Here is a 19,398-nt window from a genome sequence, read left to right as displayed (position 1 = left end):
TGGTGATGCTGGTGAGGGAGTTGGGTGGAGCTAGCAGCTGGTGAAGTGGGAGACAGGGACATCAATCCTAATTTCAAAGAAGCTTTTTAAAGTTTTTTTTTTCTCTTCTTTTCCCAGTGGATGAGCTTGGCATCACAGTGATGCTGTTAACACTCCCCCTAGGACAGAACTCAAATGGAGGCATAAGGATGCTCAGAGAGGCACTGCACATGTGCAAACCACATGATGAAAGCACTCAGTGGTATTCTCACAAGGGAATGGTGCATGCACTAAGTAGCCCCCAGGCTGAGCACTGGGATCATGGGAACTTATATGATTTTAGTCACTTTTAGTAACCTTTCGGTTGTGAAGGGAAGCCACAGGAGTATGTAAAAACAAAACGTTTGATCCGCCTCTTCTTGAAGTTAATGGGAGTTTTGCTATTGACTTCAGTGGGACCAGGGCCAAAACCAGCAGATTAGTTTTCCAAATGCACTTCTAAAGAATAACAGATTTTTTTAAAAGCACAACTAGGAACTATAATCCTTTATGGAACACGTTGGAAAAGTGAATCCACTTTTTCTTTCACATCTTCTCAGATGGGTATTTTATATTACAACAGCTTGGCAAAATCATCATGAAAATGCCAGGCACGAAAGCTATTGGCCTACCTTTACCAGAATAGTGCATAATACCAAAGATAATAAAATTGTTATTTTACTCATTTGTCAAAAAATAAACAACACCATTGCCCCAGGAATGCCACAAAACTGCCCTGGAATCTCATGTACTAAAGTGAGAGTCAACATTCTTGTGGAACTAAATCTTCATGCTTACCTTTAGCCCATCTGTGATTTGTTTGTGCACTTCATGGGTATGTGTACACTGCAGTTAAAAACCCATAGCTGGTCCATGCCAGCTGACTCAGGCTCACGGGGCTTGGGCTAAGGGGCTGTTTCATTGCAGTGTAGCCCCTGCAATGGGAGGGTTCCAGAGTTTGGGCTGCAGCCCAAGCCAGAATGTCTACACTGCAATTAAACAGCCGCTTAGCCTGAGCCAGCTGGCACAGGCCAGCTATGGGTGTCTAATTGCAGTGTAGACATACCCTGTGTGTCTGTGACAAGACACAAATTCATGGAAGCAGAGGTACCTGCTATGGAGGGTCAATTAATGGTTCACCTAGGGGAAATGTATGCAGTGGTGTGAACTGTCGCTGGGTCATACTGTTGAATGATTTTAAATTATCAGCAGATATTTTCTTATTCGACCTGAAGTTCTGAGAGTTCAGGGTATGTTGATACAATAGATATAGTGTACCAGTGTAAAAAATAAATATTCAGAATTTTTATTAATTGATTGCATTGTTGATAATATAATTTTTTGATGATTGTCTTGGAGTTGCAGATTCAGCATGAGTTAGCAAAATGTGAACATATCGCATATGTTAAATGAAGGACTGTGGTCTAGCATTTTGAGGGGAAGAGTGGACATTGGGACTTCTGGATTTCTTCCTGACTTCGACCTATTCCAGGTCTGTCCCTGAGTGAGTCAGTTTAACCTTTCTGCACTTCAATTAACAGCTATAAAATGGGTACAACATCATTTATAGGGGAAGGGATAGCTCAGCGGTTTGAACATTGGCTTGCTAAATGCAGGGTTGTGAGTTCAATCCCTGAGGGGGCCATTTAGGGATCTGGGGAAAAAATTGAGGATTGGTCCTGCTTTGAGGAAGGGGTTGGACTAGATGACCTCCTGAGGTCCCTTCCAACCCTGATATTCTATGATTATTTAAATACTTCACAGAGATGTTGCAAGTCTTAATTAATATTTGTAAAATGCTCTGTGTTCCTTGAAGGAAAACACAGCCAATCAGGAATGTGATATAAATAGACACAGAAATACAAATCAGTATATTCCTCCCCAGCTATCTTTGCACGTACACATATTATATTTTCTTGCTCATTTAGATTTATATCTTGTTTTGATTTGTTTTTAGATGTGTTGATCCAATGTGTATATAAATCCTACAACCTGTAGATGCATGGGGGTCATCAACAGCTTTCCCTCTAATTTTTCCCATGTATGTGCAGAATGAATTTTGTCATGTGCACAAAATTCATGTGGTGGGGTGGGGCCAAAGGGTTCGGAGTATGGGAGGAGGATCAGGGCTGGAACAGAGGGTTGGGGTGAAGGGGCGTGACAACTCTGGCTGAGGGTGCGGGCTCTGGGGTGGGGCCAAGGATGAGGGGCTCAAGGCTGAGGCAGAGGGTTGGGGTGCGACAGAGAGTGAGGTCTCCTGCTGAGGGCGCAGGCTCTGGGGTGGGGCCGAGGCTGAGGGGTTTGGGGTCAGACTGCCCTGGGGCTACAGCAGGGAGAAAGGACTCACCCCACCTCTCTTTCCCCGTAGCAGCACCTGGGCTGGGCGGGAGAGACGCCTCTCCTCACCACGGCAGCTTCAGGACTGGGGCCATGGAATAGGCATTGCTCCCCTCTCTGTGGCGGGTCCAGGCTGGGGTTGGGTTGGGGCCCCTCTTCCCAATCCGCAGTAGGTGCGGGCCGGGGTTGGGTTGGGGCATCTCTTCCCCGCCTGGTTTGGTCTGTAGCTGGGCTGGGGCTGGTGCGCCTCTCCCCACCGCAGCACTGAGTGCCTGCCCACTTAATAGCCTGCTGCATGGCCATGTGGCCGTGCAGCTTAGAGAGAACTTGTCATCAACAGATTTTGATGTGAAAAAAGAATTCCCCATGTTATGGGAATGGATGGTATAACCTTCTGGACAGGACCTTTCCATATTTTTCATTAGGACTTTGGACCAACTGAAAAAGAATCCACCCCTCATTTTACTAGAATCAATGCATGCTAGGACATGTGCTTGGAAATTTTAGTTAGTTCTCTGTGGTTACGTATGCCATGGAAACACCTTAAAGACCCAGCAAACTGGCACACACTACAGATGGCGAACCAGTACACACTGGAACCTAACACTGCAGAAAATACAAATTAACATTTCTAATATAGTTTGGTTTAACTACTCCTGCTGAATAAGACCCCATGGACTGGAACAAGTCAGGGATTATGTTGGCATTCCTGATGGAATGCAGACACAATTCCTGATGGAATGCAGACACAATTCCTACGTACCAAGTATATTTTGCCAGTGGTGGTGTTTCCCACTTGATTATTCACACTCTGAATTCATCAATGTTTTGTACATTTTGTCTCAACAACTTACCTTTCACTTATATGGCGCATTCCACACATTCAGAACGATGATAGTTATGGATGGTTATACCAATACAGACCAAATAAGAGAACTGCTCAAACTTCCACCCAAATTGTGGTCCAAACCCTTTCTGCCATTTCTGCCAATGTATTTAGAAGGTTGGAAGTGAGTACTGAAAAATCTGATGATCTAGTTATGCAAATTTATGCACCAGTGATATTTATCATATGGGTATATCCTGGACACTTTCAGTCTGATCTTCCTCTGATTTCTCCATTGACACGCTCAGTTCCCTTGGCTCTTCTTCTCTAGTCCACACATTCACTACTGAGCAGCCAGTCAAAGAAGGAAAGGGGTCCTAGGTCAGCAGCTATTTACCTGTAGGAGTTTGGAAGGAGAGCCACTGTTAGTGGACAGGCAGGAAGTGGGGTGGGATTTCCACTGAGAGAAGAGGGAATGGAGCAAACCCTGGAAGTGTGGGGAGAGATACTGGCAAAGAGGAAAACTTGAGGGAGGCTAAGCCACAGGCCTTAGGGGAGAAGTGGAAGACCAAGAAGAGATGAAGAAAGAGACACTTAGCCCCTCATGAAAAAAAGCAAGGAGGTGTCCACAGAGACACTGCAGTGCCCCTCAGTCACCACCTGTGAAGTTGTGGAAATTTAAAAATATGTGCTTTCTGGTAAGTGGCAAATGTGCAAATATAAGCTGTTTTTATGCAAAATTATGCATCTCATATACAACTATGGTTTCAAGTTTTTCAATGGTCCAGAGTAACAAGGTTTGCTAGACCTTCCTTTTCCCCTCTTTCTCCGGTCAAACTATTTCCAAGGTTTCTGGACCTAAAGATGGATGTAAAAGCTTGTATTTGTTTAAAAAGAGGGAAAAAATACACACCTTGACTTTCAGTGGTTCTGGACAATACTGGGTGTTGGGCTCAGAACTTAGCTTCTTTGCTGCCTGCCATGACAGGCCCATCTCTCAATGCCTCGGCTATTGTGTTCAGCATCACTTTCACTGAAGCAAAGTGTCTGAAGGGTCACTTTCACTCATCTGCAGCACCAAGTGTCTTGAGATTTTGGAGGCAGAACTAAATCTGAAAAAAAGCATGAATCTCAGGCAAAAACCTTGAGGTTAGACAGGTATGTGCGAATCACAGCTGTTTTCCAAAATTAGGGAGAACTCAAGTTTTCACAAAACCAACTAGGCAACCAAGACAGGCCCTGAAAGGATGTGAATCCCTGCTTTGTCAGGGTATGTGGTTACACAGTTCACTGCACTTCTTCTAGACATGCAGCTTCCCCTGCTTCTGCCCTCTGTTTGATGTGTTTTCCCCATGTCAGTTCCCTTCCAGTGTGTCCTTCATCTCAGTGGTTCCCAGTCTTATGTAACAGTTCTCATGTTTTCATGATTCCTGACTTCAAACTTGTGAATTTCCCCTTATGTGAAATGCTGGCCATTTTGCATGACTTTTAATAGGCCAGAAGCCAAACTGCCATAAGCCAAGATGATAGAATTCCCACTAGCATTTGCATGTGCAAGTGAGGCTGTCCCTAATTAAACTGACTGCGATCCCCAATTGTTTTCACTGAAATTGAAGCAAGGTTTCCCTCATTATTTAGCTGGATAGGAAACTATGAGGAGACAGGGGATTGTGGGGAGGGAGGCATGCAAGCGAACACTGAGGGAGCATTAAGAGGATGTGGAGGGTATAGGACACTGACATGGAGGCAGCTGAGGAGGTTAAGGGGGTTGGGGAATGCAAGGAGAAACTCAGGGTGCAGGTCAAAGTGGAGGAACAGGGAGACTGAGAGTTTCAGGGAAATGAGGGGTGCAGGAAGGTGGTTAAAGGATTGAAGGGAATGTGTACCATAAGTAGGAGGACACTAAGAGGATTCAGGGGAATGTGGGGAGCAGGAGAAAACTGAGTGTGTTGAAGAGGAATAGGAGCAGGGAGAAGCTATAATATTGTAAAAGAAAAGATAGGGAAAATGTGAGGGCAGGGCAATGCAGAGTGGTGGGCTGGCAAAAGGCAAATGGGGGCCCAATGTGAGGAATCTTCTGAGCAGTAATAGAGCCGCAAGGGCAGTATGATTATCTGGTGATGGTGAATCTTTCGCTGCTCTCTCACCCCCACTCAGGAGGGCTATCGGTCTCCAGGACGGAAGGTTTGGAGGCGATTGATGAGGAGTGTGTCACCGGGCAGACTTTTTGGGGCCCACTCTTTGCTAGAGACTTAACAGCTGAAGCTCCTGCAGTACTTACCTGATGGTTGCCTGCTAAGGTCCCACCATCAGTGGGGTGCAATTCAGGGAAGTGGAGAGGCAGAAGAGAGTGGGAAGTGGGTTTCCAAGTGTCACACATTCCTCATTACACATATTTGACAGCTCTATCATGTCTCCTTGCGGTCCCGCTAGAATTTCATACATTCAGCAGCATTGCAGGGACTCCCTGCTGTTTCTCCACCTGATTTCTAGGGCCAGTTTGGCAGAGGAATTTCCAGTGCCCAACCTCTCTCTCTGCTCTTCTCACTTCCTCAATACTGTGTTCAAGCTAGTTTGCAGAAGCTGAGAGAAGTGGGAGATGGCTGCGGCTGGCTACTCCAATACCTTGCCAGCAACCGTGGGGAAGAAGGCATGTCAGAGACCTTTGCAGTATGGGGAGGCACAGGTGGGGTGGCAGGGGTTGAAGAGTAGGGGATGGTCTGGAGAACAGATTCAGAAGGCAGGTATTGAAATGCGACAGTACTGGCTGGGCTGATATGGTTTAGGAGCAGAATGAAGTAGGCTAATGTGGGTGCAGGTGCAGAATGGGAGAGGCTGTTGAAGAAGTTCCCAAACACCCCTGCAACAAGCCTCCAAAGTTCACTTTGTCAACCTCTCCCCCTATCAATTCTCCATCAGGCTTTCTCAGGCTCTCTCCAGCTTCCCAGTTTCCCTGGTTTCCTTCAACCACTTTTCCCCAGCTTCTCTCAATCCCCCCTACCCCTATCATCCTGGCTCTCTGTAGCTATTCTTGGCTCTTCCAACCTCCCATTTCTAAAGCTGCACAAAACTTGCCAATTGTGTAGAAGGCAAAACAGGGGCAAGATGACAGAGGAAAGGACAGTGGGGAACAAAGGACAGAATGGCAGGATGTAGAGCAGGTAGGGAGGTAGAATGAAAAGATGACGAGTGGTTAGGAGGCTGAATGGGGTATGCAGAAAGTGGAGACAGTGCTTGGATATTAAGTTGAGAGGCAATTTATAAATAACTAAAATAGATAAATAGGTGTGGGGAATTAATAGGAGAAAGAGAGAGAGAAAGAGATGAGGAAGGAGAAAAGCTTTCAGTTTTATTTTATAGAAAGTTTGCTTTATTCAACATTTGCTATTATTTCATAATGATTTGGCTACTTCCGAAAAGGAGAAAAAAAATAAAATAAATGTTCTCAATTTCTATATCTGTAGGGGACATACACCTTTTCTAGACCCCACCCACTTCAGGTAGGCCAGTTGAAGGAAGGCTAATGTCCATGCTGCCCTAAGTCACAGACTTCATGCAGGGTTTGATACCTTTGAAACCTTCCCATTAAAAAGCTTCCTGTGTTGTGGTATATTAATGTGGTCCCGACAAAGCTGATGAAAGCTCCTTTTGAGCCACTTATGCGCTCAAGAGTCTTACATGGAAGGTGACTTCAGCTCACAGAATGAGTGAGCTTCAAGCTGATCCACTTTATACCAAGTTTTACAAAGATAAGTGGCATTACAAACTCACCTTAGATTTCCCGCAAAGGTGGAGAAGGAGCTACACATTAATGAGCCAATCCTCCTGCTAATATTGTTCCCAGTATCACATGTCCATCCTTGTACAGTCCTTCTTTACAACCCAGCATTAAAGGGTCTTTTATTTAATGAAAGTCATTTCAAATTGTTCTTACTAGTTGGCATTGATATACCTGCTATTTCCAGTTGTACTGCCTATTTGTTTTTATTTTTAGACCTTCCCTGAGCGATTTAATCTTCAAGAGTAGAAATCTTGTTGAGGTGGTATTTTTCAGGCAAGGAGAGCTACTTACCTATAAATCTGCTGCTTTGAAGGTATCATCTCATAAGGATTTCCACTTGCATACCAACCTGCCTTCAGAGTTTGGTGTTCTATTCTTGAGTAATATGTTGCCTTAAGGGGATATGTTTTGCTTATCCTTTAAAACAGTTTGTACTGTTGTAAAATTTGAAAAATATTATGTGTTTTGTGCCTGAATGCACCCTGTATTCACACCCCAAACACCATTGTAATAATCTTTGGACAAAATATGCCTTGTGTGGTATTTGAAAACTAATGCCTTGCTGGTCGATAATACCATGGTGAAATGTGTGTAGCAATGTTGTATGTAGAATAATGAACATAAACTGAAATTATGACTGAAATGTGTTTACCAGACAAGTCCAGAGAGTGAGAAAACCTGTTTCTCCAAGACAAAGGACAAGCTGATGACTCTAGCCAGGTGTCATCAAAGTTGATTGGCAATCACCTGTCACGGGGGCATTTTTTGGCAACAAAGCTGGGCAGAAGCAGATTGAGCTGCATTTTAGCAAACAACAACATGGAACCTCTTTCACCATGAGACTGCATGTCTCTGTCCTCACAGCTGGAAGGAACTTTATCTAAAAGTAATCTTCAGGAAAAGACATTTCAAAGAGTGACTGGGCTGTAAAAGTGAGGGGGCAAAAACCCCACAGGTATTCTCTCTTTCTTTCTAGCTCTCTCTTGTACACAGTCTTTCATACAAGAAGACAAAGGATGCAGCCATTTGACTTTGGGAGAGATCCTGACCTGAAATTTGGTCTGCCCTGTTGGTCAGCCCTGTTGCTCGGTGCATGTGGTAAGAATTTTACCTTGAACCAAGTCTAGTTTGTTAAGTGTTAGTACTAGAAATCTTCTTAGCTTTATTTCTCTTGTAGCCATTTCTGACTTTAATGCCTTAGATTTTAAGTGAGTATGAGTATATCTCTTTGAGTTAAATAAACTTGTTTTATTCTTTAATCAAAACTAATCCAGAGTTCTGTTTAAACTCAACTGTTTGGTAACTCCAATTAAAGTAGCAAACTGTTGTATATTGACCCCTTTCAGGGGCAACAGACATCTAATAGCAGAACTGTCCATGAGAGGGCTAGACAGTGCAGCACACATATGAGGGGAAAATCCTGGACTGCGAGTGTGTTGGGGTCACCCTGCAAGTGGTATCCCAGGCTGGAAGAAGCCAGAGTGTGACTGGACTGTGCTGGCAGGCTACAGCTATACAGACACTCCAGGATATGACCTGCATGCTGTTTGGGAGAAGCCCAGGTTGGGAGCTACAGCAGCAAAGCACTGTGAGGCACCCAACATTGCAGAGTAGGTGGTGACACAGCCTTTCACTAGTCTGGATTGTACCTCCAAATGTGATATCTTTCCAAGTTTTTAATTGTTCTGGGAGGTTTCCCTTCTTGTGCAAAAAGAAACTGGCTGGCTGGAGCTTGAGGATGATTTTTGGAGCAAGTATGAGGAGGCGGGGCCTCGTTGACACCTTCTGACCCCTGAAAGAGCAACAATCTTAAAGAGCTAGGAAAGTGCCTCCATATCTCATGCTAGAAGTGTGACCCAAGTGTGGGAATGCTATGAGATGGTAGTTCCAAAAATGCAGAATTACAGGTAAGTATTTTTCATGATAGCACTTGCTGTCCATTACCCACAAATATGTGCAGGAAAATAAATTGTCTTAAAAGGCTAAGAAACAGTTCTTTGCTACCTCACTCTGACAGTTTCATCTGCCTAGTGAACTTGAGTTATTGTAATAATAGATGATTTTTACTTTACACCCTCTAGTTTAATTCAGCACAGAGTATCTATTTTATAACACCATGTACTGGTAACTTTTTTGTCTTGTTTTGATGTAAAATTTGATGTAAACATTTTACATGTTCCTTTATGTGTAAAAGTTGTTACCATAAGAATTTAATATTTTGCCATTATACAGTCTACACCTGTAGATTTCAAAGCACTTAAAAATTACTTAACTGTAATTGTCCCCATTTAATGGGTGTAAGAAAACCAAGGCAGAAAGGGGACAAGGTGAGTTGCCCATGTTCACGTTAAGCTAATGGCAGCCTAAGGACTAAAACCTAGACTTATGCTCTGGCTCAAAGCTTGAGCCCTTTACCTGAAGTGAGTGGGATTCAATAAAGACTGAATAAAAACTAAATAGGGACATCAAGGTGTTCCCCATTAACTGATCAAGGTGAACACTTTGTCTAGGCTCCACTGACTATGCCTCGCTTTCCCAAAGGTTTTCTATGTCAGAGTCAGGGGACACTTCTGTTGCCCTCATCCTCCTTCCTGCATTAATGAAAACCTTGCAGCAACTATTTGCACTTTCACAATTTTACCATAAACTCTCTTTGATGCCTATCAGCTGTATAAATGGCACAAAGGTTCCCTCAGATGAAGAACTATTACTGAAATTTGATGTAATTTGATCGTGACTTTTTTGTTTGCTTGGTTTTTGTTTAACTATAAAATGTTTTGGTTCTGCTGAGGAAAAACTCATGAAGCAAAACCTAAACATTTTGCACAGCACCACCTGGGACATATACAATGGTAAATAACCCTCTCACTCCAATACACACAGACAGAGTTAAGTCATTTGTATACACACTAGTAGTTACTCAGATGATTTAGAAGGAGGAGGACTTGTGGCACGTTAGAGACTAACACATTTATTTGGGCATAAGCATTCGTGTTCCTACTGTATTTTCCACTGCAAGTATCCGATGAAGTGGGTTTTAGCCCACGAAAGCTTATGCCCAAATAAATGTGTTACTCTCTAAGGTACCACAAGGACACCTTGTTCTTTTTGCTGATACAGACTAACACAGCTACCACTCTGAAACCTATCAGATGATTTAGTTTTCTTCTCTTTACCACTGGATGAGTGACAGTAGGAAAGGAGGAAGTAATAGTGGACTTGATCTTTAAACTGCATTCCACAATATAGGAGACGTTGCAATGCTCTGTTGATAGCAGAGCCTGAAGTGCAGGAGGCCAACTTGCTCTTTGCTCCTGAAATGTTATTAGCCTTCTTTACTCCTCCCTCCAAAATAAAATGCAAAATAAATAAAGCTCCCAGCATCAGTAAACTTCTTGCTGTTTGAACAGTCAGGCAGCCAACTCATTTGGAATTTTCTCCCCACCAGTCTAAAACACTAGTACACATAACAGCAAAATGAGAGCAGCCCCCTACAACTACATGTCAAAGGATGCCTGAATACCATTTTTATGTCCTGGCCTTACTGATTGGAGACAAACTCTCTCTTTTATAACCCCCTAATTTTCTTTTTAGAATATTTAGCACTTAAAACAAGGATGAAGTCATTTAGCCAAAATATATGTCCATAGGATTGTGTTTCTTTCCTCTTAGTTAGAAGGGTGATTGAATGGTTTTAAGTTTCAGCTGGAATTCAGAAAAATGGGAGCGGGGGTGGTGGAGGGGGGGAAGAGATCTTGATGCAGCCTAAATGCTTGCCCTCAGAATTTAGTAGCGTACATCTTTAGTTTCTCTCCTATTCATCCAGCTTTCCTGGCTTGTTTAATAAGCAATTTGCCGCTTGTATGTCTTCAGGATGTTTTCTGTGTATTCAATTATCGTTATTTAATACTGGTTTATGGATGCACCCACATTGTGTAACATTTTCCGGACTTTCCCGAAAGGACAGGCCCTGCATGAGGAGCTCATAGTCAAAGGACAGGATAGACTTTATTTTCTGATTCTTCTTTTATTTTCTTTTTTTGTGGATCACTGAAAACCTTAGACAATCAAAATGTATTTGATGAGACTGATGAGAAAGTACAGCTAGGAGGTCACCCAATGTCAGTTATCCTGGGACTTGAACCCAGGTTACTGTCTTTACATTGCAGTCTATGTTTTTGGATTTACACAGGTGAAATGTTGACCTAGAAGTATGTGGAACAAACCACTACAGCTTTAAACTGTGGAGGTTTATATATATATTTAATATAAAATATAAAAAATCAGAAACAAAGGCAAGCAGATGGCTAAAGATGAAGGTCACATCAGATTGAGAAGTTTGTCAAAATGTGATGACATAGGTAATCTGTAAACTGTTATTGCACCTAGCTGGAGGTGCTGAAAAACATTTTGAAATTACAAAAAACACTGGAGTCACCAGTGCACAGGCAGGACTGATAGCCTGGAGTGGTTCTGCTCTATGGATGAATGCCAGATGTGGAAAGCGACATATCTGGAATTAATGATATTAAACATGCTTTTCTTTTATGCTCAATAATAACTCTATTATGATTGATACAAACCGCAGACACTTTATCTAGTACAAATGGAATCGTCTGTCATTGACTATATTAAATCATCAATTTCTGCATGATGAGGATCGTTTAGGGTAACTAATCATCTGTCTCGTTCTGAAGTCTTTAAGGCTGATCAGATAACGTTTTGAATACTGCCTGAGCAACCATGACAATCTAACCCTTCCATGTAAGGATTGAGAGGGGCCCATTATGCCGTCAAAGCCTGTGGAAATATCACAGCTCTTTCTCTACATAATACCCTGCTGTAAATAAATCACTCTCCACCGCAAACTTTATTGATCACAAGCACTTCCATGCTTGTGTCTAGTGAAGTCTCTACAGAATAAAATGCTGCTTTATATTTTGTCTTGTCAAAATATTAAACGGCTCTGTCAAGCGGAGTCAGGCTAGCAGTGATGGTGTAATTCTGCTGTAGCCCTTCTCATTCCCTCTTTCTATCTCAGCTGCCAAGCTTACAAAGCAGGATTTTTTTTTATAAACTTTCCAATTATAGTCTCGTAAGATTATGAAGCCTTAAGATAAAGTGTCCTAATTTAGACTGGTGGAGTACTGAACTACTGGGCAAGCGCCTGTTAGATAAAACATTTCTCACAAGGAAAAGATAACCTGGCTTATTTAGATACACAACATTAATGGGCAATAGAAGAGAGCCTAAAATATCTCTATTATTTTGTCAAGCAAGATGTGGGAGAAATATCTGGATTAATTCAAGCTCAAAGTGTTTATTATTCACAGAGAAAAATGATACCTTAATAATGAGACAAATGAAACAAAGGAGGAAACAGAAATTCCAGCCTTAGAAAAATTTTCTGTATTTTGTTATTGCATTGGGTTTCCACCTAACAAGTGATTTTAAAAATATGAGAACATCTTTGTAGTAACGCACAGACACAATGAATGGGGGAAGGGGCAGAAATCCATTGTCTGTGACTCTGAATTTCTTTGTGTTTGTGGTTTGCTGTTCTAGCTGTGACACTGTTTAACCCTACAGAGCCAAATGCTGCCCCTGTAAACTGACTGGGCCAGAACCTTTGGTCAGGCTGAACTATGCTCTGCACAGCACCTAAGGGAATGGAAGAAGGGGTTGGCAAATGTGCCTTAAAGTCACCTCAGGGCTGCACTAATTTGCACCAACAGTAATGACCCCCCCCCCCGACTATGCCACTGGCTCAGGATTGCAGAAACGTAAGTCTCTCCATCATGCTTCCAGTACACCACCTACCCTGGGGGTGGGAGGTAGGAAGCAGGAGTATTGGTGTAAACGTGCTGAAGCCAGCGTGCAGCAGAGAATGAGGGAGCTGAAACTGGCTTCCTGACTGTCAGGCCTCTCTGCGACATGCAGTAGAAACTAAGCACCAGAGAAAATCTGGCTCCGGATTTACCGTATTGGAATCCCTTTTGTATTAGTTTTACACGCGGGCAAAATTTCATACATATAATTGTTCTTGAAATAGAAATGTAAGGTTCACAGTCAATACTGGTTTTTTCTGTTTTGATTTTTGTTCTGCGTTTGTGACAAATCAAAATCTATTTTAGAGGAAAGTGGAAGTAGTAGAGAGACCATCATAATGGATGGTCTTAATGGGTGGACAACAGTGAAGGGAGGTAGAGAACAGAGGAGGAAAGAGGCAGAAGGAGGTCAGTGACAGTAGAGTGGGGAGGATATGACTAGTTGGAGGACCCACTCATGTCTAAGAGGAGGACCCACTCATCTCTGCAACTTCTGTGAAAAGCACCTAGCACAATGAAGCCCTAACCCCAGTTATGGCTTCTAGATACCTCTGTGATACAAATATGTAATAATAAAAAATAAACTGTTGAGCTGAATTGCTGATAGGCACTTTGGCAATATGGGTGCCCCACAAAGAGAATCTACTTCTCCTCCCACTCAGCAGCAGGTGTGTCATCGCCCTCCTTCATTATGCCCCTGAGATATGCATGTGCTCACCGCAAGCAATTCCTTTGGGTGAATATGATAAGAGAAAATTTATTTTAAATCTGACATCAGCCAATAATATTACAATAACCTAATTTTTCTAGCATTGACCCCTCAGACAAGGTGTGAGGCAAGTGACCCTGATGCACGTTTTTAAATGTCCTACAAAGTTTCCTAATTCTGCTCCCAGCCTCTGAGAGAGTACAAGTATCTCGTGAAAGGTTCCAGTAACCTGATTATAGCCCCCCTCTATTACAATTACAGATATCTAATCAGGGGGGGGGAAACCATGTGACAGTGGCAATAACAAATAATGAATCACAAGAAATACAGTTTGCTCATGAACTGTAAAGAGCATGAAGCAAATACTCACCAACAACCACATACCACACAACAGAACCACTAACCCAGGAACTTATCCTTGCAACAAAGCCCGTTGCCAACTGTGCCCACATATCTATTCAGGGGACACCATCACAGGGCCTAATAACATCAGCCACACTATCAGAGGCTCGTTCACCTGCACATCCACCAATGTGATATATGCCATCATGTGCCAGCAATGCCCCTCTGCCATGTACATTGGTCAAACTGGACAGTCTCTACGTAAAAGAATAAATGGACACAAATCAGATGTCAAGAATTGTAACATTCATAAACCAGTCGGAGAACACTTCAATCTCTCTGGTCACGCGATCACAGACATGAAGGTCGCTATCTTAAAACAAAAAAACTTCAAATCCAGACTCCAGCGAGAAACTGCTGAATTGGAATTCATTTGCAAATTGGATACTATTAATTTAGGCTTAAATAGAGACTTGGAGTGGCTAAGTCATTATGCAAGGTAGCCTGTTTCCTCTTGTTTTTTCCTACCCCCCCCCCAGATGTTCTGGTTTAACTTGGATTTTAACTTGAAGAGTGGTCAGTTTGGATGAGCTATTACCAGCAGGAGAGTGAGTTTCTGTGTGTATGGGGGTGGGGGGATGTGAGAACCTGGATTTATGCAGGAAATAGCCCAGCTTGATTGTCATGCACATTGTGTAAAGAGTTGTCACTTTGGATGGGCTATCATCAGCAGGAGAGTGAATTTGTGTGGGGGGGTGGAGGGTGAGAAAACCTGGATTTGTGCTGGAAATCACTTTAGATAAGCTATTACCAGCAGGACAGTGGGGTGGGAATAGGTATTGTTTCATATTCTCTGTGTATATATAAAGCCTGCTGCAGTTTCCACGATATGCATCTGAGGAAGTGAGCTGTAGCTCACGAAAGCTTATGCTCTAATAAATTGGTTAGTCTCTAAGGTGCCACAAGTCCTCCTTTTCTTTTTGCGAATACAGACTAACACGGCTGCTACTCTGAAACCTGTAAAGAGATACTTATTTAGCTGAAACATTTGTTAAATAATTCTGAAGAATAAAGACATTTGTGAAAACCAATTCCTTTCATGGAAGTTTTACAAACAGAAAAGGTTGTGAAGTTCAGTGATTATTTCTTTGTCCATTTCTAGCCACTACCAATCTGAGTTAGGGTTAAAAACCAGGGGGGCCTACAGGTGAAATGCTCTGTACACCACTCCCAGTCCTCTGAACATCTGAGACAGCTGTGGCTATTTATCTGTTTTCTGTGGAATCTGTACTTTGGAAATAGATTCTGCCCCTTCTCTGTATTTTTAAGGTATCCATATAATGTATATAGTTTAAAAACAGTTTAACTCTGCACATTTGTTGCCATCTTTCTGGGTTTTTTAAAATATGTAATTCACTAATGAATGGGAGAAGAGTTCAAATTATGTAGCACCGAAAGTGAATTGAGATAAGGGTCAAGGCACAAGCATATTCCTATAAGCACTTTCCCCCCTCATTTGTTTTAAAACTTCAGCATTTATTCTTCACAAATCTATGATATTTAGATCCAAGTTCAGCCAAAATGACTTCCAAAAAGGGGGGAAAACTGTGAGAATTCAGAAAACATTCACTCCTCAACTACAAATGGAGCACCAGATTCATTTTTAGGGACCTGCAAATGTCCTCTATCTCATTATCAACCCTCAGCCATCCAGTTTCAGGGAATCACAATTTGCCTGCAACCCCATCCCTCCTATTTAATTTACAAAGGGACAGAATCCAAAAATGGCTGAGGTTTTTTTTTAATTTAAAGAATAAAGAACATTGATTTTGTGATTTATCCACTTTAAAATTTTCATGAATAGTTCTAGTGATAATTACAAATGTATAGAAACCAGAAAATAGGGAAGTAATAGCAAAATTCAATATTTATGAAGTGTCCGTTTTCTATAAATATAGAAGTTCAATAAGAAGCACTAGCGTTTTTCCTTCAAATGTAAATCAAATGTATTTGCTAAGATAATTCATCCTTTTCTTTAATATAAAATGTCTCAGAATAGTTTGCAATATTGAACAGATTTGAACTGAGCCATCATACCTCTGAAAATTGAAAAAAGTTATGGGTCAGACCATGCAACCGTTACTCACGAGAACAGTTCTTAATCATGTCAGAAATCACCTTGACTTCAATGGGACTACTGGCATGGGAGGTTTTGTAGAATCGGGCCCCTTGTATATGGTTCTTGAACTCATTTTGTGAGCATATGTGGCTGTGTACTGATCTTATGCTCCTGAGCCTTCTCAGATGTAGCCAGTAGGGAGCCATTGGCTTGTATATGATTTTTATATATCTTTCAGCTCAATCCAAGGTCCTAATGCAAAATGCACTCAGGTATGCACTATGGGGACATGTGACACTTCCTGAAGAACTTTTGAGCCATAAACCAATAGATGGATTACATTGATATATGTAGTATTTTTTTTATATGTGACAGCTAAAATGTGGTTAAAGCCTTCTTTTAAATATTTAATAATAATCTTCATTTAATCAGCAATCCAACATAATTTATTTCAACCCTGATAGAATGTTCCGAATGAAGTGCTGCTATGCCAATCATTAAGTGATAGGAAGAGGCAGGGGTCTAAAAAGAAAAGAAGAAAAGCACCTCAGCAACAGTATAGAGAACTGGAGCCACAACAGACTAACAAGAAAAGGGAAATAAAGTTTGTTACACATTCTGCTGGGGATACCCAGAGCTGTGAGCCACTGTGTTACCCCTCCGCCTCAGCAAGAGTGAGTTTTGGTGGGGATTAGACTGGGTCTCTGCTCCCTGCCGTACCAGTCTGTCTTCCTCATGAACAAAATCCTCTCCTGGCCCAAACCTCACCTAACAGCACTCTGTGAACTTCTGCCCCTGAGCTCCTCAGAGATGTTTCTCTGCAATGCACAGCTCCGCTACGGTACATTCACAGAAGACAGTAAATTTGCTGCACTGCTCAAGTCAGTGCATCGCAGTTTATTAATTTAATTAGGGTAAAAACACCTCTCCTTTCAAACAAAGCACTACACTGGTTTATAGTAAAAGTTAAACAAGTTTATTAACAAAAGAATGTGGATTAAGTGATACCGAATAAAAAGGATAAAGGTAGAAATGGTTACAAACAAATACAAGTGAAAAAACACGTCTAAAACGTAATCTAGTAAAATACAGTCTTAGTCCAAAATAATTTCTTTTACCCCCTGTCTCCTTTCCAGCTTTTTAATGGCCACCCTGGCCAGGACCTCGCACAGAGATCAGATCGCTTGGCTTCCTTATTTCCTAAGGTGAAGGATAAAGATGGAGTCCCTCTCTATTCCATAGATCCCCAAAGAGATACCATTGTCTGATAAGTCAGAAAGGCCTTCAGTCTTCTGTGTCTCTCCAGGTTAACTCTCTGTCTCTCAAGGTCAGGAACAGGATAACCCCTGCTGGTTTAGCGCCATAGTTTTGTTTACTGCTAATGTGTAAATTGAGGTAAATCCACATTCCTTTGTCCTGGGACAGACACCATTACCTAGGGTAGGCTGTCTCATCTTAAACATGTGCTCGTAACATCATACAGATAAAATTCACTTATAAGGTAACACATGTATTTTACAATGATATTAATAACTAGCTTGTTGTTAGCTTTCTTATGATACCTCACAAAGCATATTTTGTACAAATATCATTGCAGTAGTGTGTGGGTATGAATACAGGAGTACCTAGGGTCAGAAAGATATAATAATAGACTCATAGAACTGTAGGGCTGGAAGGGATCTGAAGAGGTCATCAAGTCCAGCCCCTTGCACTAAGGCAGGACCAAATACACTTAGACCTCCTTAACATGTTTGTGCAACCTGTTCTTAAAAACCTCCAGTGATGAGGATTCCACAACCTCCCTTGAAACCTTAATGATCCTTATTGTTAGAAAGTTTTTCCTAATATCTAATCTAAATGGCCCTTGCTGCAGATTAGGCCCATTATTGCTTAACAAACCTCCACTGGATATAGACAGCAGCCTCTAACATATTTGGAGATTGTTATCAGGTTTCCCCCTCAGTCTTCTTTTCCCAAGACTAAACATGCTCAGTTTTTTCCAACCTTTCGTCATAGGTTGGGTTTTCTAAAGCTTTTATCCTTTTCATTGCTTGGCACCTTGCGTGATTAGATTCTTAAATGTACATTTCTTGGGACTGGAATCTTGTTTTCTTACATGTCTCTGGATCATCATTTTTGCCAGTGATCTCACAGTAAAAAAATCCCAGTCTATTAAAGCATAAATACAATAAAATCCTGCACAAATCCTACAGCATCAGTAATCTCACAATTAAACAAATCCAGGACCAACAAACAATATTACATCCCATCCATAAAATAGATGGCATCTGTCTAGGGCAGAAAAGTCACAAGACAAATCTTGAACACTAACTGTATATCTCTCTATATCTATATAATAGCAAATAATTTATTAAATGATATGTGAATGTGCTTTATAACATTCATTCTAATATTTGTTGTTGATTAGATCTGGGGATAGGGATGTTCTATCAGTGGAAACCTTTATTTCATTGTTTTGGGATTTTCATTCTGTCCTATCTTTTCTTGTTTTCTCTTTCACTTCTGGTTTAAAGTTGGCAGGATTTCCCATTATTGCAAACTATTTTACACTTGTTTAGTTCTACAGTCTCAGACGTACAGGGAGGATTGTAGAAAAAAAGTAGCCAGAAGAAAAGCAAAAATCATCTGGGCCTTGATCCTTTGCTGTGGCTGATGAGCACACCCTGAAAATCAGGATGGTGTCTGTGAGCAAAGAGGGCTATACATGACTTTTTGATTCCCTTAATTCTAGGCTTTTTGTTTGGTCTGCCTTCAGGTGGTTCCAATTTGTGCTGGCTACCAATAGCCTCCAGGGACCATCAGAGCAGCCAAGAATTGCAAAGGCAATAGGAGCTCTGGCCACACCCCTTAGGCTATGCAGTGAAAAGCCCTTCAGAGGATCAGGACCTAGTGCTTATATCCAAATTTGTCACTATGGGAAAATTTAAGTTTTTCTTGCGGAAAAGCTACACGAAGCGTGGACTTCCTGGACCTAGTAGGCTCAGTGGGAAGAAAAGTAACAAATTTTGTTTTGGGTCCCTTAGGGCCCCTGAGACCGTTAATTTTCTTTTGGAAGAACCCAAATTCCTTGATGAACGAGTGAGATGTCAGTGTTCATTAGACCTGGGATACCTGTCCTAACCACCCACCCAATATCACCTGCATTGCAATCTCAGGGAGCAAAATGCTTCTTTGAAATAGAACAGTGACCCTGCCAGCAGTATCACTGGGAGATGTAGTGCAAGGCACTACACCCTTAACCAGAGTAGATTACTGATTAACTGCATGCAACAGGACATCTTACATGGCACAACAGGAATTTGTGTATCACATTAGGCTAACTGCAAAATATTGAATAAAAGAGTTAGTGCAATCAGTGACCTCTCTAGAGGACTTCTGCAGCAACACCTTTGAATTATGATTTGTGTTTTTTCCCTT

This window comes from Lepidochelys olivacea (genome assembly GCF_965140295.1).
Source record: "Lepidochelys olivacea isolate rLepOli2 genome assembly, chromosome: 11".
NCBI classification, from domain to species: domain Eukaryota; kingdom Metazoa; phylum Chordata; order Testudines; family Cheloniidae; genus Lepidochelys; species Lepidochelys olivacea.
The sequence above is the reverse complement of the archived record's forward strand: the minus strand, read 5'-3'. Positions refer to the sequence as shown.